A 26473-nucleotide genomic window follows, 5' to 3' on the forward strand; every position below is an offset into this window, starting at 1 on the left:
CGATTTAAGCAATGAAATTTAAAATGCACTAAAACCTAAACCAAACGTTGCACGTGCTTATTTCTTTGTGCGCAGTGGTCAACGCGGCACTCTTTAGCTGCCAAGAGCACTTTTTACTATGCGCACCCAACCAGAGTGACGGGAGGAGCACATTTCAGAAAACGTGCTCAGCTCGTCGAGAAAATGCGATTTAAGCAATAAAATTAAAAATGCACCTAAAACCTAAACCAAACGTTGCAGGTGCTTATTTCTTCATGTGCAGTGGTCAACGCGGCACTCCCTAGCTGCCAAGAGAACTTTTTACTATGCGCACCCAACCAGAGTGACGGGAGGAGCACATTTCAGAAAACGTGCTCAGCTCGTCGAGAAAATGCGATTTAAGCAATAAAATTAAAAATGCACCCAAAACCTAAACCAAACGTTGCAGGTGGTTATTTCTTCAAGCGCAGTGGTCAACGCGGCACTCTCTAGCTGCCAAGAGCAATTTTTCCTATGCGCACCCAACCAGAGCGACGGGAGGAGCACATTTCAGAAAACGTGCTCAGCTCGTCAAAAAAATGCGATTTAAGCAATAAAATAAAAAATGCACCTAAAACCTAAACCAAACGTTGCAGGTGCTTATTTCTTCGTGCGCAGTGGTCAACGCGGCACTCCCTAGCTGCCAGGAGCTCTTTTTACTGTGCGCACCCAACCAGAGTGACGGGAGGAGCACATTTCAGAAAACGTGCTCAGCTCGTCGAGAAAATGCGATTTAAGCAATAAGATTAAAAATGCACCTAAAACCTAAACCAAACGTTGCAGGTGCTTATTTCTTCATGCGCAGTGGTCAACGCGGCACTCTCTAGCTGCCAGGAGCTCTTTTTACTGTGTGCACCCAACCAGAGCGACGGAAGGAGCACATTTCAGAAAACGTGCTCAGCTCGTCGAGAGAATGCGATTTAAGCAATAAAATAAAAAATGCACCTAAAACCTAAACCAAACGTTGCAGGTGCTTATTTCTTCGTGCGCAGTGGTCAACGCGGCACTCCCTAGCTGCCAGGAGCTCTTTTTACTGTGCGCACCCAACCAGAGTGACGGGAGGAGCACATTTCAGAAAACGTGCTCAGCTCGTCGAGAAAATGCGATTTAAGCAATGAAATTAAAAATGCACCTAAAACCTAAACCAAACGTTGCAGGTGCTTATTTCTTCATGTGCAGTGGTCAACGCGGCACTCCCGAGCTGCCAAGAGCACTTTTTACTGTGTGCACCCAACCAGAGCGACGGGAGGAGCACATTTCAGAAAACGTGCTCAGCTCGTCGAGAGAATGCGATTTAAGCAATAAAATTAAAAATGCACCTAAAACCTAAACCAAACGTTGCAGGTGCTTATTTCTTCGTGCGCAGTGGTCAACGCGGAACTCCCTAGCTGCCAGGAGCTCTTTTTACTGTGCGCACCCAACCAGAGCGACGGGAGGAGCACATTTCAGAAAACGTGCTCAGCTCGTCGAGAAAATGCGATTTAAGCAATAAAATTTAAAATGCACCTAAAACCTAAACCAAACGTTGCAGGTGCTTATTTCTTTGTGCGCAGTGGTCAACGCGGCACTCTTTAGCTGCCAAGAGCACTTTTTACTATGCGCACCCAACCAGAGTGACGGGAGGAGCACATTTCAGAAAACGTGCTCAGCTCGTCGACAAAATGCGATTTAAGCAATAAAATTAAAAATGCACCTAAAACCTAAACCAAACGTTGCAGGTGCTTATTTCTTCGTGCGCAGTGGTCAACGCGGAACTCCCTAGCTGCCAGGAGCTCTTTTTACCGTGCGCACCCAACCAGAGCGACGGGAGGAGCCCATTTCAGAAAACGTGCTCAGCTCGTCGAGAAAATGCGATTTAAGCAATAAAATTAAAAATACACCTAAAACCTAAACCAAACGTTGCAGGTGCTTATTTCTTCGTGCGCAGTGATCAACGCGGCACTCTCTAGCTGCCAGGAGCACTTTTTACTATGCGTGCACAACCAGAGCGACGGGAGGAGCACATTTCAGAAAACGTGCTCAGCTCGTCGAGAAAATGCGATTTAAGCAATAAAATTTAAGATGCACCTAAAACCTAAACCAAACGTTGCAGGTGCTTATTTCTTCGTGCGCAGTGGTCAACGCGGCACTCTCTAGCTGCCAAGAGCACTTTTTACTGTGCGCACCCAACCAGAGTGACGGGAGGAGCACATTTCAGAAAACGTGCTCAGCTCGTCGAGAAAATGCGATTTAAGCAATAAAATTAAAAATGCACCTAAAACCTAAACCAAACGTTGCAGGTGCTTATTTCTTCATGTGCAGTGGTCAACGCGGCACTCCCTAGCTGCCAAGAGCACTTTTTACTATGCGCACCCAACCAGAACGACGGGAGGAGCACATTTCAGAAAACGTGCTCAGTTCGTCGAGAGAATGCGATTTAAGCAATAATATAAAAAATGCACCTAAAACCTAAACCAAACGTTGCAGGTGCTTATTTTTTCATGCGCAGTGGTCAACGCGGCACTCTCTAGCTGCCAGGAGCACTCTTTACTATGCGCGCCCAACCAGAGCGACGGGAGGAGCACATTTCAGAAAACGTGCTCAGCTCGTCGAGAAAATACGATTTAAGCAATAAAATTAAAAATGCAGCTAAAACCTAAACCAAACGTTGCAGGTGCTTATTTCTTCGTGCGTAGTGCTCAACGCGGCACTCCCTAGCTGCCAGGAGCACTTTTTACTGTGCGCACCCAACCAGAGTGACGGGAGGAGCACATTTCAGAAAACGTGCTCAGCTCGTCGAGAAAATGCGATTTAAGCAATAAAATTAAAAATGCACCTAAAACCTAAACCAAACGTTGCAGGTGCTTATTTCTTCATGCGCAGTGGTCAACGCGGCACTCTCTAGCTGCCAAGAGCACTTTTTACTGTGCGCACCCAACCAGAGTGACGGGAGGAGCGCATTTCAGAAAACGTGCTCAGCTCGTCGAGAAAATGCGATTTAATCAATAAGATTAAAAATGCACCTAAAACCTAAATCAAACGTTGCAGGTGCTTATTTCTTCATGCGCAGTGGTCAACTCGGCACTCTCTAGCTGCCAGGAGCACTCTTTACTGTGCGCACCCAACCAGAGTGACGGGAGGAGCACATTTCAGAAAACGTGCTCAGCTCGTCGAGAAAATGCGATTTAAGCAATAAAATTAAAAATGCACCTAAAACCTAAACCAAACGTTGCAGATGCTTATTTCTTCATGCGCAGTGGTCAACGCGGCACTCTCTAGCTGCCAAGAGCACTTTTTACTGTGCGCACCTAACCAGAGTGACGGGAGGAGCACATTTCAGAAAACGTGCTCAGCTCGTCGAGAAAATGCGATTTAAGCAATAAGATTAAAAATGCACCTAAAACCTAAACCAAACGTTGCAGGTGCTTATTTCTTCATGCGCAGTGGTCAACGCGGCACTCTCTAGCTGCCAGGAGCACTTTTTACTACGCGCACCCAACCAGAGCGACGGGAGGAGCACATTTCAGAAAACGTGCTCAGCTCGTCGAGAGAATGCGATTCAAGCAATAAAATAAAAAATGCACCTAAAACCTAAACCAAACGTTGCAGGTGCTTATTTCTTCGTGCGCAGTGGTCAACGCGGCACTCCCTAGCTGCCAGGAGCACTTTTTACTGTGCGCACAAAACCAGAGTGACGGGAGGACACATTTCAGAAAACATGCTCAGCTCGTCGAGAAAATGCGATTTAAGCAATAAAATTTAAAATGCACCTAAAACCTAAACCAAACGTTGCAGGTGCTTATTTCTTCGTGCGCAGTGCTCAACGCGGCACTCCCTAGCTGCCAGGAGCACTTTTTAATGTGCGCACCCAACCAGAGTGACGGGAGGAGCACATTTCAGAAAACGTGCTCAGCTCGTCGAGAAAATGCGATTTAAGCAATAAAATTAAAAATGCACCTAAAACCTAAACCAAACGTTGCAGGTGCTTATTTCTTCATGCGCAGTGGTCAACGCGGCACTCTCTAGCTGCCAAGAGCACTTTTTACTGTGCGCACCCAACCAGAGCGACGGGAGGAGCACATTTCAGAAAACGTGCTCAGCTCGTCGAGAAAATGCGATTTAAGCAATAAAATTAAAAATACACCTAAAACCTAAACCAAACGTTGCAGGTGCTTATTTCTTCGTGCGCAGTGCTCAACGCGGCACTCCCTAGCTGCCAGGAGCACTTTTTACTGTGCGCACCCAACCAGAGTGACGGGAGGAGCACATTTCAGAAAACGTGCTCAGCTCGTCGAGAAAATGCGATTTAAGCAATAAAATTAAAAATGCACCTAAAACCTAAACCAAACGTTGCAGGTGCTTATTTCTTCATGCGCAGTGGTCAACGCGGCACTCTCTAGCTGCCAAGAGCACTTTTTACTGTGCGCACCCAACCAGAGTGACGGGAGGAGCACATTTCAGAAAACGTGCTCAGCTCGTCGAGAAAATGCGATTTAAGCAATAAAATTAAAAATGCACCTAAAACCTAAACCAAACGTTGCAGGTGCTTATTTCTTCGTGCGCAGTGCTCAACGCGGCACTCCCTAGCTGCCAGGAGCACTTTTTAATGTGCGCACCCAACCAGAGTGACGGGAGGAGCACATTTCAGAAAACGTGCTCAGCTCGTCGAGAAAATGCGATTTAAGCAATAAAATTAAAAATGCACCTAAAACCTAAACCAAACGTTGCAGGTGCTTATTTCTTCACGCGCAGTGGTCAACGCGGCACTCTCTAGCTGCCAAGAGCACTTTTTACTGTGCGCACCCAACCAGAGCGACGGGAGGAGCACATTTCAGAAAACGTGCTCAGCTCGTCGAGAAAATGCGATTTAAGCAATAAAATTAAAAATGCACCTAAAACCTAAACCAAACGTTGCAGGTGCTTATTTCTTCATGTGCAGTGGTCAACGCGGCACTCTCTAGCTGCCAGGAGCACTTTTTACTATGCGTGCACAACCAGAGCGACGGAGGAGCACATTTCAGAAAACGTGCTCAGCTCGTCGAGAAAATGCGATTTAAGCAATAAAATTTAAAATGCACCTAAAACCTAAACCAAACGTTGCAGGTGCTTATTTCTTTGTGCGCAGTGGTCAACGCGGCACCCTTTAGCTGCCAAGAGCACTTTTTACTATGCGCACCCAACCAGAGTGACGGGAGGAGCACATTTCAGAAAACGTGCTCAGCTCGTCGAGAAAATGCGATTTAAGCAATAAAATTAAAAATGCACCTAAAACCTAAACCAAACGTTGCAGGTGGTTATTTCTTCATGCGCAGTGGTCAACGCGGCACTCTCTAGCTGCCAAGAGCACTTTTTACTGTGCGCACCCAACCAGAGTGACGGGAGGAGCACATTTCAGAAAACGTGCTCAGCTCGTCGAGAAAATGCGATTTAAGCAATAAAATTAAAAATGCATCTAAAACCTAAACCAAACGTTGCAGGTGCTTATTTCTTCATGTGCAGTGGTCAACGCGGCACTCCCTAGCTCCCAAGAGGACTTTTTACTATGCGCACCCAACCAGAGTGACGGGAGGAGCACATTTCAGAAAACGTGCTCAGCTCGTCGAGAAAATGCGATTTAAGCAATAAAATTAAAAATGCACCCAAAACCTAAACCAAACGTTGCAGGTGGTTATTTCTTCAAGCGCAGTGGTCAACGCGGCACTCTCTAGCTGCCAAGAGCAATTTTTCCTATGCGCACCCAACCAGAGCGACGGGACGAGCACATTTCAGAAAACGTGCTAAGCTTGTCGAGAAAATGCGATTTAAGCAATAAAATTAAAAATGCACCTAAAACCTAAACCAAACGTTGCAGGTGCTTATTTCTTCATGCGCAGTGGTCAACGCGGCACTCTCTAGCTGCCAGGAGCACTTTTTACTATGCGCACCCAACCAGAGGGACGGGAGGAGCACATTTCAGAAAACGTGCTCAGCTCGTCGAGAGAATGCGATTTAAGCAATAAAATTAAAAATGCACCTAAAACCTAAACCAAACGTTGCAGGTGCTTATTTCTTCGTGCGCAGTGGTCAACGCGGCACTCCCTAGCTGCCAGGAGCTCTTTTTACTGTGCGCACCCAACCAGAGCGACGGGAGGAGCACATTTCTGAAAACGTGCTCAGCCTGTCGAGAAAATGCGATTTAAGCAATAAAATTAAAAATGCACCTAAAACCTAAACCAAACGTTGCAGGTGCTTATTTCTTCTTTCGCAGTGGTCAACGCGGCACTCTCTAGCTGCCAGGAGCACTTTTTACGATGCGCGCCCAACCAGAGCGACGGGAGGAGCACATTTCAGAAAACGTGCTCAGCTCGTCGAGAAAATGCGATTTAAGCAATAAAATTAAAAATGCACCTAAAACCTAAACCAAACGTTGCAGGTGCTTATTTCTTCATGCGCAGTGGTCAACGCGGCACTCCCGAGCTGCCAAGAGCACTTTTTACTGTGCGCACCCAACCAGAGCGACGGGAGGAGCACATTTCAGAAAACGTGCTCAGCTCGTCGAGAGAATGCGATTTAAGCAATAAAATTAAAAATGCACCTAAAACCTAAACCAAACGTTGCAGGTGCTTATTTCTTCATGCGCAGTGGTCAACGCGGCACTCTTTAGCTGCCAGGAGCACTTTTTACTATGCGCGCCCAACCAGAGCGACGGGAGGAGCACATTTCAGAAAACGTGCTCAGCTCGTCGAGAAATTGCGATTTAAGCAATAAAATTAAAAATGCACCTAAAACCTAAACCAAACGTTGCAGGTGCTTTTTTCTTCATGCGCAGTGGTCAACGCGGCACTCTCTAGCTGCCAGGAGCACTTTTTACTATGCGCGCCCAACCAGAGCAACGGGAGGAGCACATTTCAGAAAACGTGCTCAGCTCGTCGAGAGAACGCGATTTAAGCAATAAAATTAAAAATGCACCTAAAACCTAAACCAAACGTTGCAGGTGCTTATTTCTTCGTGCGCAGTGGTCAACGCGGCACTCCCTAGCTGCCAGGAGCTCTTTTTACTGTGCGCACCCGACCAGAGCGACGGGAGGAGCACATTTCAGAAAACGTGCTCAGCTTGTCGAGAAAATGCGATTTAAGCAATAAAATTAAAAATGCACCTAAAACCTAAACCAAACGTTGCAGGTGCTTATTTCTTCTTGCGCAGTGGTCAACGCGGCACTCTCTAGCTGCCAGGAGCACTTTTTACTATGCGCACCCAACCAGAGTGACGGGAGGAGCACATTTCAGAAAACGTGCTCAGCTCGTCGAGAAAATGCGATTTAAGCAATAAGATTAAAAATGCACCTAACACCTAAACCAAACGTTGCAGGTGCTTATTTCTTCATGCGCAGTGGTCAACGCGGCACTCTCTAGCTGTCAGGAGCACTTTTTACTACGCGCACCCAACCAGAGCGACGGGAGGAGCACATTTCAGAAAACGTGCTCAGCTCGTCGAGAGAATGCGATTTAAGCAATAAAATTAAAAATGCACCTAAAACCTAAACCAAACGTTGCAGGTGCTTATTTCTTCGTGCGCAGTGGTCAACGCGGCACTCTCTAGCTGCCAAGAGCACTTTTTACTGTGCGCACCCAACCAGAGCGACGGGAGGACCACATTTCAGAAAACGTGCTCAGCTCGTCGAGAAAATGCGATTTAAGCAATAAAATTAAAAATGCACCTAAAACCTAAACCAAACGTTGCAGGTGCTTATTTCTTCATGCGCAGTGGTCAACGCGGCACTCTCTAGCTGCCAGGAGCCTTTTTTACTACGCGCACCCAACCAGAGCGACGGGAGGAGCACATTTCAGAAAACGTGCTCAGCTCGTCGAGAGAATGCGATTTAAGCAATAAAATTAAAAATGCACCCAAAACCTAAACCAAACGTTGCAGGTGGTTATTTCTTCAAGCGCAGTGGTCAACGCGGCACTCTCTAGCTGCCAAGAGCACTTTTTACTATGCGCACCCAACCAGAGTGACGGGAGGAGCACATTTCAGAAAACGTGCTCAGCTCGTCGAGAAAATGCGGTTTAAGCAATAAAATTAAAAATGCTCCTAAAACCTAAACCAAACGTTGCAGGTGCTTATTTCTTCATGCGCAGTGGTCAACGCGGCACTCTCTAGCTGCCAGGAGCACTTTTTACTACGCGCACCCAACCAGAGCGACGGGAGGAGCACATTTCAGAAAACGTGCTCAGCTCGTCGAGAGAATGCGATTTAAGCAATAAAATAAAAAATGCACCTAAAACCTAAACCAAACGTTGCAGGTGCTTATTTCTTCGTGCGCAGTGGTCAACGCGGAACTCCCTAGCTGCCAGGAGCACTTTTTACTGTGCGCACCCAACCAGAGCGACGGGAGGAGCACATTTCAGAAAACGTGCTCAGCTCGTCGAGAGAATGCGATTTAAGCAATAAAATAAAAAATGCACCTAAAACCTAAACCAAACGTTGCAGGTGCTTATTTCTTCGTGCGTAGTGCTCAACGCGGCACTCCCTAGCTGCCAGGAGCACTTTTTACTGTGCGCACCCAACCAGAGTGACGGGAGGAGCACATTTCAGAAAAAGTGCTCAGCTCGTCGAGAAAATGCGATTTAAGCAATAAGATTAAAAATGCACCTAAAACCTAAACCAAACGTTGCAGGTGCTTATTTCTTCATGCGCAGTGGTCAACGCCGCACTCTCTAGCTGCCAAGAGCACTTTTTACTGTGCGCACCCAACCAGAGTGACGGGAGGAGCACATTTCAGAAAACGTGCTCAGCTCGTCGAGAAAATGCGATTTAAGCAATAAGATTAAAAATGCACCTAAAACCTAAACCAAACGTTGCAGGTGCTAATTTCTTCATGCGCAGTGGTCAACGCGGCACTCTCTAGCTGCCAGGAGCACTTTTTACTGTGTGCACCCAACCAGAGTAACGGGAGGAGCACATTTCAGAAAACGTGCTCAGCTCGTCGAGAAAATGCGATTTAAGCAATAAAATTAAAAATGCACCTAAAACCTAAACCAAACGTTGCAGGTGCTTATTTCTTCATGCGCAGTGGTCAACGCGGCACTCTCTAGCTGCCAAGAGCACTTTTTACTTTGCGCACCCAACCAGAGTGACGGGAGGAGCACATTTCAGAAAATGTGCTCAGCTCGTCGAGAAAATGCGATCTAAGCAATAAAATTAAAAATGCAGCTAAAACCTAAACCAAACGTTGCAGGTGCTGATTTCTTCGTGCGCAGTGCTCAACGCGGCACTCCCTAGCTGCCAGGAGCACTTTTTACTGTGCGCACCCAACCAGAGTGACGGGAGGAGCACATTTCAGAAAACGTGCTCAGCTCGTCGAGAAAATGCGATTTAAGCAATAAAATTAAAAATGCACCCAAAACCTAAACCAAACGTTGCAGGTGGTTATTTCTTCAAGCGCAGTGGTCAACGCGGCACTCTCTAGCTGCCAAGAGCACTTTTTACTATGCGCACCCAACCAGAGTGACGGGAGGAGCACATTTCAGAAAACGTGCTCAGCTCGTCGAGAAAATGCGGTTTAAGCAATAAAATTAAAAATGCTCCTAAAACCTAAACCAAACGTTGCAGGTGCTTATTTCTTCATGCGCAGTGGTCAACGCGGCACTCTCTAGCTGCCAGGAGCACTTTTTACTACGCGCACCCAACCAGAGCGACGGGAGGAGCACATTTCAGAAAACGTGCTCAGCTCGTCGAGAGAATGCGATTTAAGCAATAAAATAAAAAATGCACCTAAAACCTAAACCAAACGTTGCAGGTGCTTATTTCTTCGTGCGCAGTGGTCAACGCGGCACTCCCTAGCTGCCAGGAGCTCTTTTTACTGTGCGCACCCAACCAGAGCGACGGGAGGAGCACATTTCAGAAAACGTGCTCAGCTTGTCGAGAAAATGCGATTTAAGCAATAAAATTAAACATGCACCTAAAACCTAAACCAAACGTTGCAGGTGCTTATTTCTTCGTGCGCAGTGCTCAACGCGGCACTCCCTAGCTGCCAGGAGCACTTTTTACTGTGCGCACAAAACCAGAGTGACGGGAGGACACATTTCAGAAAACGTGCTCAGCTCGTCGAGAAAATGCGATTTAAGCAATAAAATTAAAAATGCACCTAAAACCTAAACCAAACGTTGCAGGTGCTTATTTCTTCATGCGCATTGGTCAACGCGGCACTCTCTAGCTGCCAGGAGCACTTTTTACTATGCGCGCCCAACCAGAGCAACGGGAGGAGCACATTTCAGAAAACGTGCTCAGCTCGTCGAGAGAACGCGATTTAAGCAATAAAATTAAAAATGCACCTAAAACCTAAACCAAACGTTGCAGGTGCTTATTTCTTCGTGCGCAGTTGTCAACGCGGCACTCCCTAGCTGCCAGGAGCTCTTTTTACTATGCGCACCCAACCAGAGCGACGGGAGGAGCACATTTCAGAAAACGTGCTCAGCTTGTCGAGAAAATGCGATTTAAGCAATAAAATTAAAAATGCACCTAAAACCTAAACCAAACGTTGCAGGTGCTTATTTCTTCTTGCGCAGTGGTCAACGCGGCACTCTCTAGCTGCCAGGAGCACTTTTTACTATGCGCGCCCAACCAGAGCGACGGGAGGAGCACATTTCAGAAAACGCGCTCAGCTCGTCGAGAAAATGCGATTTAAGCAATAAAATTAAAAATGCACCTAAAACCTAAACCAAACGTTGCAGGTGCTTATTTCTTCGTGCGCAGTGGTCAACGCGGCACTCCCGAGCTGCCAGGAGCTCTTTTTACTGTGCGCACCCAACCAGAGCGACGGGAGGAGCACATTTCAGAAAACGTGCTCAGCTCGTCGAGAAAATGCGATTTAAGCAATAAAATTAAAAATGCACCTAAAACCTAAACCAAACGTTGCAGGTGCTTATTTCTTCGTGCGCAGTGCTCAACGCGGCACTCCCTAGCTGCCAGGAGCACTTTTTACTGTGCGCACCCAACCAGAGTGACGGGAGGAGCACATTTCAGAAAACGTGCTCAGCTCGTCGAGAAAATGCGATTTAAGCAATAAGATTAAAAATGCACCTAAAACCTAAACCAAACGTTGCAGGTGCTTATTTCTTCATGCGCAGTGGTCAACGCGGCACTCTCTAGCTGCCAGGAGCACTTTTTACTACGCGCACCCAACCAGAGCGACGGGAGGAGCACATTTCAGAAAACGTGCTCAGCTCGTCGAGAGAATTCGATTTAAGCAATAAAATAAAAAATGCACGGAAAACCTAAACCAAACGTTGCAGGTGCTTATTTCTTCGTGCGCAGTGGTCAACGCGGCACTCCCTAGCTGCCAGGAGCTCTTTTTACTGAACGCACCCAACCAGAGCGACGGGAGGAGCCCATTTCAGAAAACGTGCTCAGCTCGTCGAGAAAATGCGATTTAAGCAATAAAATTAAAAATACACCTAAAACCTAAACCAAACGTTGCAGGTGCTTATTTCTTCATGCGCAGTGGTCAACGCGGCACTCTCTAGCTGCCAAGAGCACTTTTTACTGTGCGCACCCAACCAGAGCGACGGGAGGAGCACATTTCAGAAAACGTGCTCAGCTCGTCGAGAAAATGCGATTTAAGCAATGAAATTAAAAATGCACCTAAAACCTAAACCAAACGTTGCAGGTGCTTATTTCTTCATGTGCAGTGGTCAACGCGGCACTCTCTAGCTGCCAGGAGCACTTTTTACTATGCGTGCACAACCAGAGCGACGGGAGGAGCACATTTCAGAAAACGTGCTCAGCTCGTCGAGAAAATGCGATTTAAGCAATGAAATTTAAAATGCACCTAAAACCTAAACCAAACGTTGCACGTGCTTATTTCTTTGTGCGCAGTGGTCAACGCGGCACTCTTTAGCTGCCAAGAGCACTTTTTACTATGCGCACCCAACCAGAGTGACGGGAGGAGCACATTTCAGAAAACGTGCTCAGCTCGTCGAGAAAATGCGATTTAAGCAATAAAATTAAAAATGCACCTAAAACCTAAACCAAACGTTGCAGGTGGTTATTTCTTCATGCGCAGTGGTCAACGCGGCACTCTCTAGCTGCCAAGAGCACTTTTTACTGTGCGCACCCAACCAGAGTGACGGGAGGAGCACATTTCAGAAAACGTGCTCAGCTCGTCGAGAAAATGCGATTTAAGCAATAAAATTAAAAATGCACCTAAAACCTAAACCAAACGTTGCAGGTGCTTATTTCTTCATGTGCAGTGGTCAACGCGGCACTCCCTAGCTGCCAAGAGCACTTTTTACTATGCGCACCCAACCAGAGTGACGGGAGGAGCACATTTCAGAAAACGTGCTCAGCTCGTCGAGAAAATGCGATTTAAGCAATAAAATTAAAAATGCACCTAAAACCTAAACCAAACGTTGCAGGTGCTTATTTCTTCATGTGCAGTGGTCAACGCGGCACTCCCTAGCTGCCAAGAGAACTTTTTACTATGCGCACCCAACCAGAGTGACGGGAGGAGCACATTTCAGAAAACGTGCTCAGCTCGTCGAGAAAATGCGATTTAAGCAATAAAATTAAAAATGCACCCAAAACCTAAACCAAACGTTGCAGGTGGTTATTTCTTCAAGCGCAGTGGTCAACGCGGCACTCTCTAGCTGCCAAGAGCAATTTTTCCTATGCGCACCCAACCAGAGCGACGGGAGGAGCACATTTCAGAAAACGTGCTCAGCTCGTCGAGAGAATGCGATTTAAGCAATAAAATTAAAAATGCACCTAAAACCTAAACCAAACGTTGCAGGTGCTTATTTCTTCGTGCGCAGTGGTCAACGCGGAACTCCCTAGCTGCCAGGAGCTCTTTTTACTGTGCGCACCCAACCAGAGCGACGGGAGGAGCACATTTCAGAAAACGTGCTCAGCTCGTCGAGAAAATGCGATTTAAGCAATAAAATTTAAAATGCACCTAAAACCTAAACCAAACGTTGCAGGTGCTTATTTCTTTGTGCGCAGTGGTCAACGCGGCACTCTTTAGCTGCCAAGAGCACTTTTTACTATGCGCACCCAACCAGAGTGACGGGAGGAGCACATTTCAGAAAACGTGCTCAGCTCGTCGACAAAATGCGATTTAAGCAATAAAATTAAAAATGCACCTAAAACCTAAACCAAACGTTGCAGGTGCTTATTTCTTCGTGCGCAGTGGTCAACGCGGAACTCCCTAGCTGCCAGGAGCTCTTTTTACCGTGCGCACCCAACCAGAGCGACGGGAGGAGCCCATTTCAGAAAACGTGCTCAGCTCGTTGAGAAAATGCGATTTAAGCAATAAAATTAAAAATACACCTAAAACCTAAACCAAACGTTGCAGGTGCTTATTTCTTCATGCGCAGTGGTCAACGCGGCACTCTCTAGCTGCCAAGAGCACTTTTTACTGTGCGCACCCAACCAGAGCGACGGGAGGAGCACATTTCAGAAAACGTGCTCAGCTCGTCGAGAAAATGCGATTTAAGCAATAAAATTAAAAATGCACCTAAAACCTAAACCAAACGTTGCAGGTGCTTATTTCTTCGTGCGCAGTGGTCAACGCGGCACTCTCTAGCTGCCAGGAGCACTTTTTACTATGCGCACCCAACCAGAGTGACGGGAGGAGCACATTTCAGAAAACGTGCTCAGCTCGTCGAGAAAATGCGATTTAAGCAATAAAATTAAAAATGCACCTAAAACCTAAACCAAACGTTGCAGGTGCTTATTTCTTCATGTGCAGTGGTCAACGCGGCACTCCCTAGCTGCCAAGAGAACTTTTTACTATGCGCACCCAACCAGAGTGACGGGAGGAGCACATTTCAGAAAACGTGCTCAGCTCGTCGAGAAAATGCGATTTAAGCAATAAAATTAAAAATGCACCCAAAACCTAAACCAAACGTTGCAGGTGCTTATTTCTTCGTGCGTAGTGCTCAACGCGGCACTCCCTAGCTGCCAGGAGCACTTTTTACTGTGCGCACCCAACCAGAGTGACGGGAGGAGCACATTTCAGAAAACGTGCTCAGCTCGTCGAGAAAATGCGATTTAAGCAATAAAATTAAAAATGCACCTAAAACCTAAACCAAACGTTGCAGGTGCTTATTTCTTCATGCGCAGTGGTCAACGCGGCACTCTCTAGCTGCCAAGAACACTTTTTACTGTGCGCACCCAACCAGAGTGACGGGAGGAGCACATTTCAGAAAACGTGCTCAGCTCGTCGAGAAAATGCGATTTAATCAATAAGATTAAAAATGCACCTAAAACCTAAATCAAACGTTGCAGGTGCTTATTTCTTCATGCGCAGTGGTCAACGCGGCACTCTCTAGCTGCCAAGAGCACTTTTTACTGTGCGCACCCAACCAGAGTGACGGGAGGAGCACATTTCAGAAAACGTGCTCAGCTCGTCGAGAAAATGCGATTTAAGCAATAAAATTAAAAATGCACCTAAAACCTAAACCAAACGTTGCAGGTGCTTATTTCTTCATGTGCAGTGGTCAACGCGGCACTCCCTAGCTGCCAAGAGCACTTTTTACTATGCGCACCCAACCAGAGTGACGGGAGGAGCACATTTCAGAAAACGTGCTCAGCTCGTCGAGAAAATGCGATTTAAGCAATAAAATTAAAAATGCACCTAAAACCTAAACCAAACGTTGCAGGTGCTTATTTCTTCATGTGCAGTGGTCAACGCGGCACTCCCTAGCTGCCAAGAGAACTTTTTACTATGCGCACCCAACCAGAGTGACGGGAGGAGCACATTTCAGAAAACGTGCTCAGCTCGTCGAGAAAATGCGATTTAAGCAATAAAATTAAAAATGCACCCAAAACCTAAACCAAACGTTGCAGGTGGTTATTTCTTCAAGCGCAGTGGTCAACGCGGCACTCTCTAGCTGCCAAGAGCAATTTTTCCTATGCGCACCCAACCAGAGCGACGGGAGGAGCACATTTCAGAAAACGTGCTCAGCTCGTCGAGAGAATGCGATTTAAGCAATAAAATTAAAAATGCACCTAAAACCTAAACCAAACGTTGCAGGTGCTTATTTCTTCGTGCGCAGTGGTCAACGCGGAACTCCCTAGCTGCCAGGAGCTCTTTTTACTGTGCGCACCCAACCAGAGCGACGGGAGGAGCACATTTCAGAAAACGTGCTCAGCTCGTCGAGAAAATGCGATTTAAGCAATAAAATTTAAAATGCACCTAAAACCTAAACCAAACGTTGCAGGTGCTTATTTCTTTGTGCGCAGTGGTCAACGCGGCACTCTTTAGCTGCCAAGAGCACTTTTTACTATGCGCACCCAACCAGAGTGACGGGAGGAGCACATTTCAGAAAACGTGCTCAGCTCGTCGACAAAATGCGATTTAAGCAATAAAATTAAAAATGCACCTAAAACCTAAACCAAACGTTGCAGGTGCTTATTTCTTCGTGCGCAGTGGTCAACGCGGAACTCCCTAGCTGCCAGGAGCTCTTTTTACCGTGCGCACCCAACCAGAGCGACGGGAGGAGCCCATTTCAGAAAACGTGCTCAGCTCGTTGAGAAAATGCGATTTAAGCAATAAAATTAAAAATACACCTAAAACCTAAACCAAACGTTGCAGGTGCTTATTTCTTCATGCGCAGTGGTCAACGCGGCACTCTCTAGCTGCCAAGAGCACTTTTTACTGTGCGCACCCAACCAGAGCGACGGGAGGAGCACATTTCAGAAAACGTGCTCAGCTCGTCGAGAAAATGCGATTTAAGCAATAAAATTAAAAATGCACCTAAAACCTAAACCAAACGTTGCAGGTGCTTATTTCTTCGTGCGCAGTGGTCAACGCGGCACTCTCTAGCTGCCAGGAGCACTTTTTACTATGCGCACCCAACCAGAGTGACGGGAGGAGCACATTTCAGAAAACGTGCTCAGCTCGTCGAGAAAATGCGATTTAAGCAATAAAATTAAAAATGCACCTAAAACCTAAACCAAACGTTGCAGGTGCTTATTTCTTCATGTGCAGTGGTCAACGCGGCACTCCCTAGCTGCCAAGAGAACTTTTTACTATGCGCACCCAACCAGAGTGACGGGAGGAGCACATTTCAGAAAACGTGCTCAGCTCGTCGAGAAAATGCGATTTAAGCAATAAAATTAAAAATGCACCCAAAACCTAAACCAAACGTTGCAGGTGCTTATTTCTTCGTGCGTAGTGCTCAACGCGGCACTCCCTAGCTGCCAGGAGCACTTTTTACTGTGCGCACCCAACCAGAGTGACGGGAGGAGCACATTTCAGAAAACGTGCTCAGCTCGTCGAGAAAATGCGATTTAAGCAATAAGATTAAAAATGCACCTAAAACCTAAATCAAACGTTGCAGGTGCTTATTTCTTCATGCGCAGTGGTCAACTCGGCACTCTCTAGCTGCCAGGAGCACTCTTTACTGTGCGCACCCAACCAGAGTGACGGGAGGAGCACATTTCAGAAAACGTGCTCAGCTCGTCGAGAAAATGCGATTTAAGCAATAAAATTAAAAATGCACCTAAAACCTAAACCAAACGTTGCAGATGCTTATTTCTTCATGCGCAGTGGTCAACGCGGCACTCTCTAGCTGCCAAGAGCACTTTTTACTGTGCGCACCTAACCAGAGTGACGGGAGGAGCACATTTCAGAAAACGTGCTCAGCTCGTCGAGAAAATGCGATTTAAGCAATAAGATTAAAAATGCACCTAAAACCTAAACCAAACGTTGCAGGTGCTTATTTCTTCATGCGCAGTGGTCAACGCGGCACTCTCTAGCTGCCAGGAGCACTTTTTACTACGCGCACCCAACCAGAGCGACGGGAGGAGCACATTTCAGAAAACGTGCTCAGCTCGTCGAGAGAATGCGATTCAAGCAATAAAATAAAAAATGCACCTAAAACCTAAACCAAACGTTGCAGGTGCTTATTTCTTCGTGCGCAGTGGTCAACGCGGCACTCCCTAGCTGCCAGGAGCACTTTTTACTGTGCGCACAAAACCAGAGTGACGGGAGGACACATTTCAGAAAACATGCTCAGCTCGTCGAGAAAATGCGATTTAAGCAATAAAATTAAAAATGCACCTAAAACCTAAACCAAACGTTGCAGGTGCTTATTTCTTCATGCGCAGTGGTCAACGCGGCACTCTTTAGCTGCCAGGAGCACTTTTTACTATGCGCGCCCAACCAGAGCGACGGGAGGAGCACATTTCAGAAAACGTGCTCAGCTCGTCGAGAAAATGCGATTTAAGCAATAAAATTAAAAATGCACCTAAAACCTAAACCAAACGTTGCAGGTGCTTATTTCTTCATGCGCAGTGGTCAACGCGGCACTCTTTAGCTGCCAGGAGCACTTTTTACTATGCGCGCCCAACCAGAGCGACGGGAGGAGCACATTTCAGAAAACGTGCTCAGCTCGTCGAGAGAATGCGATTTAAGCAATAAAATAAAAAATGCACCTAAAACCTAAACCAAACGTTGCAGGTGCTTATTTCTTCGTGCGCAGTGGTCAACGCGGCACTCCCTAGCTGCCAGGAGCTCTTTTTACTGTGTGCACCCAACCAGAGCGACGGGAGGAGCACATTTCAGAAAACGTGCTCAGCTCGTCGAGAGAATGCGATTTAAGCAATAAAATTAAAAATGCACCTAAATCCTAAACCAAACGTTGCAGGTGCTTATTTCTTCGTGCGCAGTGGTCAACGCGGCACTCCCTAGCTGCCAGGAGCTCTTTTTACTGTGCGCACCCAACCAGAGTGACGGGAGGAGCACATTTCAGAAAACGTGCTCAGCTCGTCGAGAAAATGCGATTTAAGCAATAAAATTAAAAATGCACCTAAAACCTAAACCAAACGTTGCAGGTGCTTATTTCTTCATGTGCAGTGGTCAACGCGGCACTCCCGAGCTGCCAAGAGCACTTTTTACTGTGTGCACCCAACCAGAGCGACGGGAGGAGCACATTTCAGAAAACGTGCTCAGCTCGTCGAGAGAATGCGATTTAAGCAATAAAATTAAAAATGCACCTAAAACCTAAACCAAACGTTGCAGGTGCTTATTTCTTCGTGCGCAGTGGTCAACGCGGAACTCCCTAGCTGCCAGGAGCTCTTTTTACTGTGCGCACCCAACCAGAGCGACGGGAGGAGCACATTTCAGAAAACGTGCTCAGCTCGTCGAGAAAATGCGATTTAAGCAATAAAATTTAAAATGCACCTAAAACCTAAACCAAACGTTGCAGGTACTTATTTCTTTGTGCGCAGTGGTCAACGCGGCACTCTTTAGCTGCCAAAAGCACTTTTTACTATGCGCACCCAACCAGAGTGACGGGAGGAGCACATTTCAGAAAACGTGCTCAGCTCGTCGAGAAAATGCGATTTAAGCAATAAAATTAAAAATGCAACTAAAACCTAAACCAAACGTTGCAGGTGCTTATTTCTTCGTGCGCAGTGGTCAACGCGGAACTCCCTAGCTGCCAGGAGCTCTTTTTACCGTGCGCACCCAACCAGAGCGACGGGAGGAGCCCATTTCAGAAAACGTGCTCAGCTCGTCGAGAAAATGCGATTTAAGCAATAAAATTAAAAATACACCTAAAACCTAAACCAAACGTTGCAGGTGCTTATTTCTTCATGCGCAGTGGTCAACGCGGCACTCTCTAGCTGCCAAGAGCACTTTTTACTGTGCGCACCCAACCAGAGCGACGGGAGGAGCACATTTCAGAAAACGTGCTCAGCTCGTCGAGAAAATGCGATTTAAGCAATAAAATTAAAAATGCACCTAAAACCTAAACCAAACGTTGCAGGTGCTTATTTCTTCATGTGCAGTGGTCAACGCGGCACTCTCTAGCTGCCAGGAGCACTTTTTACTATGCGTGCACAACCAGAGCGACGGGAGGAGCACATTTCAGAAAACGTGCTCAGCTCGTCGAGAAAATGCGATTTAAGCAATAAAATTTAAAATGCACCTAAAACCTAAACCAAACGTTGCAGGTGCTTATTTCTTTGTGCGCAGTGGTCAACGCGGCACTCTTTAGCTGCCAAGAGCACTTTTTACTATGCGCACCCAACCAGAGTGACGGGAGGAGCACATTTCAGAAAACGTGCTCAGCTCGTCGAGAAAATGCGATTTAAGCAATAAAATTAAAAATGCACCTAAAACCTAAACCAAACGTTGCAGGTGGTTATTTCTTCATGCGCAGTGGTCAACGTGGCACTCTCTAGCTGCCAAGAGCACTTTTTACTGTGCGCACCCAACCAGAGTGACGGGAGGAGCACATTTCAGAAAACGTGCTCAGCTCGTCGAGAAAATGCGATTTAAGCAATAAAATTAAAAATGCACCTAAAACCTAAACCAAACGTTGCAGGTGCTTATTTCTTCATGTGCAGTGGTCAACGCGGCACTCCCTAGCTGCCAAGAGCACTTTTTACTATGCGCACCCAACCAGAGTGACGGGAGGAGCACATTTCAGAAAACGTGCTCAGCTCGTCGAGAAAATGCGATTTAAGCAATAAAATTAAAAATGCACCCAAAACCTAAACCAAACGTTGCAGGTGGTTATTTCTTCAAGCGCAGTGGTCAACGCGGCACTCTCTAGCTGCCAAGAGCAATTTTTCCTATGCGCACCCAACCAGAGCGACGGGACGAGCACATTTCAGAAAACGTGCTCAGCTTGTCGAGAAAATGCGATTTAAGCAATAAAATTAAAAATGCACCTAAAACCTAAACCAAACGTTGCAGGTGCTTATTTCTTCATGCGCAGTGGTCAACGCGGCGCTCTCTAGCTGCCAGGAGCACTTTTTACTATGCGCGCCCAACCAGAGCGACGGGAGGAGCACATTTCAGAAAACGTGCTCAGCTCGTCGAGAAAATGCGATTTAAGCAATAAAAATAAAAATGCAGCTAAAACCTAAACCAAACGTTGCAGGTGCTTATTTCTTCGTGCGTAGTGCTCAACGCGGCACTCCCTAGCTGCCAGGAGCACTTTTTACTGTGCGCACCCAACCAGAGTGACGGGAGGAGCACATTTCAGAAAACGTGCTCAGCTCGTCGAGAGAATGCGATTCAAGCAATAAAATTAAAAATGCACCTAAAACCTAAACCAAACGTTGCAGGTGCTTATTTCTTCGTGCGCAGTGGTCAACGCGGCACTCCCTAGCTGCCAGGAGCTCTTTTTACTGTGCGCACCCAACCAGAGCGACGGTAGGAGCCCATTTCAGAAAACGTGCTCAGCTCGTCGAGAAAATGCGATTTAAGCAATAAAATTAAAAATGCACCTAAAACCTAAACCAAACGTTGCAGGTGCTTATTTCTTCGTTCCCAGTGCTCAACGCGGCACTCCCTAGCTGCCAGGAGAACTTTTTACTGTGCGCACCCAACCAGAGTGACGGGAGGAGCACATTTCAGAAAACGTGCTCAGCTCGTCGAGAAAATGCGATTTAAGCAATAAAATTTAAAATGCACCTAAAACCTAAACCAAACGTTGCAGGTGCTTATTTCTTCGTGCGCAGTGCTCAACGCGGCACTCCCTAGCTGCCAGGAGCACTTTTTAATGTGCGCACCCAACCAGAGTGACGGGAGGAGCACATTTCAGAAAACGTGCTCAGCTCGTCGAGAAAATGCGATTTAAGCAATAAAATTAAAAATGCACCTAAAACCTAAACCAAACGTTGCAGGTGCTTATTTCTTCATGCGCAGTGGTCAACGCGGCACTCTCTAGCTGCCAAGAGCACTTTTTACTGTGCGCACCCAACCAGAGCGACGGGAGGAGCACATTTCAGAAAACGTGCTCAGCTCGTCGAGAAAATGCGATTTAAGCAATAAAATTAAAAATACACCTAAAACCTAAACCAAACGTTGCAGGTGCTTATTTCTTCGTGCGCAGTGCTCAACGCGGCACTCCCTAGCTGCCAGGAGCACTTTTTACTGTGCGCACCCAACCAGAGTGACGGGAGGAGCACATTTCAGAAAACGTGCTCAGCTCGTCGAGAAAATGCGATTTAAGCAATAAAATTAAAAATGCACCTAAAACCTAAACCAAACGTTGCAGGTGCTTATTTCTTCATGCGCAGTGGTCAACGCGGCACTCTCTAGCTGCCAAGAGCACTTTTTACTGTGCGCACCCAACCAGAGTGACGGGAGGAGCACATTTCAGAAAACGTGCTCAGCTCGTCGAGAAAATGCGATTTAAGCAATAAAATTAAAAATGCACCTAAAACCTAAACCAAACGTTGCAGGTGCTTATTTCTTCGTGCGCAGTGCTCAACGCGGCACTCCCTAGCTGCCAGGAGCACTTTTTAATGTGCGCACCCAACCAGAGTGACGGGAGGAGCACATTTCAGAAAACGTGCTCAGCTCGTCGAGAAAATGCGATTTAAGCAATAAAATTAAAAATGCACCTAAAACCTAAACCAAACGTTGCAGGTGCTTATTTCTTCACGCGCAGTGGTCAACGCGGCACTCTCTAGCTGCCAAGAGCACTTTTTACTGTGCGCACCCAACCAGAGTGACGGGAGGAGCACATTTCAGAAAAAGTGCTCAGCTCGTCGAGAAAATGCGATTTAAGCAATAAGATTAAAAATGCACCTAAAACCTAAACCAAACGTTGCAGGTGCTTATTTCTTCATGCGCAGTGGTCAACGCCGCACTCTCTAGCTGCCAGGAGCACTTTTTACTGTGCGCACCCAACCAGAGTGACGGGAGGAGCACATTTCAGAAAACGTGCTCAGCTCGTCGAGAAAATGCGATTTAAGCAATAAGATTAAAAATGCACCTAAAACCTAAACCAAACGTTGCAGGTGCTAATTTCTTCATGCGCAGTGGTCAACGCGGCACTCTCTAGCTGCCAGGAGCACTTTTTACTGTGTGCACCCAACCAGAGTGACGGGAGGAGCACATTTCAGAAAACGTGCTCAGCTCGTCGAGAAAATGCGATTTAAGCAATAAAATTAAAAATGCACCTAAAACCTAAACCAAACGTTGCAGGTGCTTATTTCTTCATGCGCAGTGGTCAACGCGGCACTCTCTAGCTGCCAAGAGCACTTTTTACTTTGCGCACCCAACCAGAGTGACGGGAGGAGCACATTTCAGAAAATGTGCTCAGCTCGTCGAGAAAATGCGATCTAAGCAATAAAATTAAAAATGCAGCTAAAACCTAAACCAAACGTTGCAGGTGCTGATTTCTTCGTGCGCAGTGCTCAACGCGGCACTCCCTAGCTGCCAGGAGCACTTTTTACTGTGCGCACCCAACCAGAGTGACGGGAGGAGCACATTTCAGAAAACGTGCTCAGCTCGTCGAGAAAATGCGATTTGAGCAATAAAATTAAAAATGCACCCAAAACCTAAACCAAACGTTGCAGGTGGTTATTTCTTCAAGCGCAGTGGTCAACGCGGCACTCTCTAGCTGCCAAGAGCACTTTTTACTATGCGCACCCAACCAGAGTGACGGGAGGAGCACATTTCAGAAAACGTGCTCAGCTCGTCGAGAAAATGCGGTTTAAGCAATAAAATTAAAAATGCTCCTAAAACCTAAACCAAACGTTGCAGGTGCTTATTTCTTCATGCGCAGTGGTCAACGCGGCACTCTCTAGCTGCCAGGAGCACTTTTTACTACGCGCACCCAACCAGAGCGACGGGAGGAGCACATTTCAGAAAACGTGCTCAGCTCGTCGAGAGAATGCGATTTAAGCAATAAAATAAAAAATGCACCTAAAACCTAAACCAAACGTTGCAGGTGCTTATTTCTTCGTGCGCAGTGGTCAACGCGGCACTCCCTAGCTGCCAGGAGCTCTTTTTACTGTGCGCACCCAACCAGAGCGACGGGAGGAGCACATTTCAGAAAACGTGCTCAGCTTGTCGAGAAAATGCGATTTAAGCAATAAAATTAAACATGCACCTAAAACCTAAACCAAACGTTGCAGGTCCTTATTTCTTCGTGCGCAGTGCTCAACGCGGCACTCCCTAGCTGCCAGGAGCACTTTTTACTGTGCGCACAAAACCAGAGTGACGGGAGGACACATTTCAGAAAACGTGCTCAGCTCGTCGAGAAAATGCGATTTAAGCAATAAAATTAAAAATGCACCTAAAACCTAAACCAAACGTTGCAGGTGCTTATTTCTTCATGCGCATTGGTCAACGCGGCACTCTCTAGCTGCCAGGAGCACTTTTTACTATGCGCGCCCAACCAGAGCAACGGGAGGAGCACATTTCAGAAAACGTGCTCAGCTCGTCGAGAGAACGCGATTTAAGCAATAAAATTAAAAATGCACCTAAAACCTAAACCAAACGTTGCAGGTGCTTATTTCTTCGTGCGCAGTTGTCAACGCGGCACTCCCTAGCTGCCAGGAGCTCTTTTTACTATGCGCACCCAACCAGAGCGACGGGAGGAGCACATTTCAGAAAACGTGCTCAGCTTGTCGAGAAAATGCGATTTAAGCAATAAAATTAAAAATGCACCTAAAACCTAAACCAAACGTTGCAGGTGCTTATTTCTTCTTGCGCAGTGGTCAACTCGGCACTCTCTAGCTGCCAGGAGCACTCTTTACTGTGCGCACCCAACCAGAGTGACGGGAGGAGCACATTTCAGAAAACGTGCTCAGCTCGTCGAGAAAATGCGATTTAAGCAATAAAATTAAAAATGCACCTAAAACCTAAACCAAACGTTGCAGATGCTTATTTCTTCATGCGCAGTGGTCAACGCGGCACTCTCTAGCTGCCAAGAGCACTTTTTACTGTGCGCACCTAACCAGAGTGACGGGAGGAGCACATTTCAGAAAACGTGCTCAGCTCGTCGAGAAAATGCGATTTAAGCAATAAGATTAAAAATGCACCTAAAACCTAAACCAAACGTTGCAGGTGCTTATTTCTTCATGCGCAGTGGTCAACGCGGCACTCTCTAGCTGCCAGGAGCACTTTTTACTACGCGCACCCAACCAGAGCGACGGGAGGAGCACATTTCAGAAAACGTGCTCAGCTCGTCGAGAGAATGCGATTCAAGCAATAAAATAAAAAATGCACCTAAAACCTAAACCAAACGTTGCAGGTGCTTATTTCTTCGTGCGCAGTGGTCAACGCGGCACTCCCTAGCTGCCAGGAGCACTTTTTACTGTGCGCACAAAACCAGAGTGACGGGAGGACACATTTCAGAAAACATGCTCAGCTCGTCGAGAAAATGCGATTTAAGCAATAAAATTAAAAATGCACCTAAAACCTAAACCAAACGTTGCAGGTGCTTATTTCTTCATGCGCAGTGGTCAACGCGGCACTCTTTAGCTGCCAGGAGCACTTTTTACTATGCGCGCCCAACCAGAGCGACGGGAGGAGCACATTTCAGAAAACGTGCTCAGCTCGTCGAGAAAATGCGATTTAAGCAATAAAATTAAAAATGCACCTAAAACCTAAACCAAACGTTGCAGGTGCTTATTTCTTCATGCGCAGTGGTCAACGCGGCACTCTTTAGCTGCCAGGAGCACTTTTTACTATGCGCGCCCAACCAGAGCGACGGGAGGAGCACATTTCAGAAAACGCGCTCAGCTCGTCGAGAGAATGCGATTTAAGCAATAAAATAAAAAATGCACCTAAAACCTAAACCAAACGTTGCAGGTGCTTATTTCTTCGTGCGCAGTGGTCAACGCGGCACTCCCTAGCTGCCAGGAGCTCTTTTTACTGTGTGCACCCAACCAGAGCGACGGGAGGAGCACATTTCAGAAAACGTGCTCAGCTCGTCGAGAGAATGCGATTTAAGCAATAAAATTAAAAATGCACCTAAATCCTAAACCAAACGTTGCAGGTGCTTATTTCTTCGTGCGCAGTGGTCAACGCGGCACTCCCTAGCTGCCAGGAGCTCTTTTTACTGTGCGCACCCAACCAGAGTGACGGGAGGAGCACATTTCAGAAAACGTGCTCAGCTCGTCGAGAAAATGCGATTTAAGCAATAAAATTAAAAATGCACCTAAAACCTAAACCAAACGTTGCAGGTGCTTATTTCTTCATGTGCAGTGGTCAACGCGGCACTCCCGAGCTGCCAAGAGCACTTTTTACTGTGTGCACCCAACCAGAGCGACGGGAGGAGCACATTTCAGAAAACGTGCTCAGCTCGTCGAGAGAATGCGATTTAAGCAATAAAATTAAAAATGCACCTAAAACCTAAACCAAACGTTGCAGGTGCTTATTTCTTCGTGCGCAGTGGTCAACGCGGAACTCCCTAGCTGCCAGGAGCTCTTTTTACTGTGCGCACCCAACCAGAGCGACGGGAGGAGCACATTTCAGAAAACGTGCTCAGCTCGTCGAGAAAATGCGATTTAAGCAATAAAATTTAAAATGCACCTAAAACCTAAACCAAACGTTGCAGGTGCTTATTTCTTTGTGCGCAGTGGTCAACGCGGCACTCTTTAGCTGCCAAAAGCACTTTTTACTATGCGCACCCAACCAGAGTGACGGGAGGAGCACATTTCAGAAAACGTGCTCAGCTCGTCGAGAAAATGCGATTTAAGCAATAAAATTAAAAATGCACCTAAAACCTAAACCAAACGTTGCAGGTGCTTATTTCTTCGTGCGCAGTGGTCAACGCGGAACTCCCTAGCTGCCAGGAGCTCTTTTTACCGTGCGCACCCAACCAGAGCGACGGGAGGAGCCCATTTCAGAAAACGTGCTCAGCTCGTCAAGAAAATGCGATTTAAGCAATAAAATTAAAAATACACCTAAAACCTAAACCAAACGTTGCAGGTGCTTATTTCTTCATGCGCAGTGGTCAACGCGGCACTCTCTAGCTGCCAAGAGCACTTTTTACTGTGCGCACCCAACCAGAGCGACGGGAGGAGCACATTTCAGAAAACGTGCTCAGCTCGTCGAGAAAATGCGATTTAAGCAATAAAATTAAAAATGCACCTAAAACCTAAACCAAACGTTGCAGGTGCTTATTTCTTCATGTGCAGTGGTCAACGCGGCACTCTCTAGCTGCCAGGAGCACTTTTTACTATGCGTGCACAACCAGAGCGACGGGAGGAGCACATTTCAGAAAACGTGCTCAGCTCGTCGAGAAAATGCGATTTAAGCAATAAAATTTAAAATGCACCTAAAACCTAAACCAAACGTTGCAGGTGCTTATTTCTTTGTGCGCAGTGGTCAACGCGGCACTCTTTAGCTGCCAAGAGCACTTTTTACTATGCGCACCCAACCAGAGTGACGGGAGGAGCACATTTCAGAAAACGTGCTCAGCTCGTCGAGAAAATGCGATTTAAGCAATAAAATTAAAAATGCACCTAAAACCTAAACCAAACGTTGCAGGTGGTTATTTCTTCATGCGCAGTGGTCAACGTGGCACTCTCTAGCTGCCAAGAGCACTTTTTACTGTGCGCACCCAACCAGAGTGACGGGAGGAGCACATTTCAGAAAACGTGCTCAGCTCGTCGAGAAAATGCGATTTAAGCAATAAAATTAAAAATGCACCTAAAACCTAAACCAAACGTTGCAGGTGCTTATTTCTTCATGTGCAGTGGTCAACGCGGCACTCCCTAGCTGCCAAGAGCACTT

Source organism: Syngnathus floridae, chromosome 16, assembly GCF_059516105.1.
Source record: "Syngnathus floridae isolate MCC-2025c chromosome 16, RoL_Sflo_1.0, whole genome shotgun sequence".
Lineage (NCBI taxonomy): Eukaryota > Metazoa > Chordata > Actinopteri > Syngnathiformes > Syngnathidae > Syngnathus > Syngnathus floridae.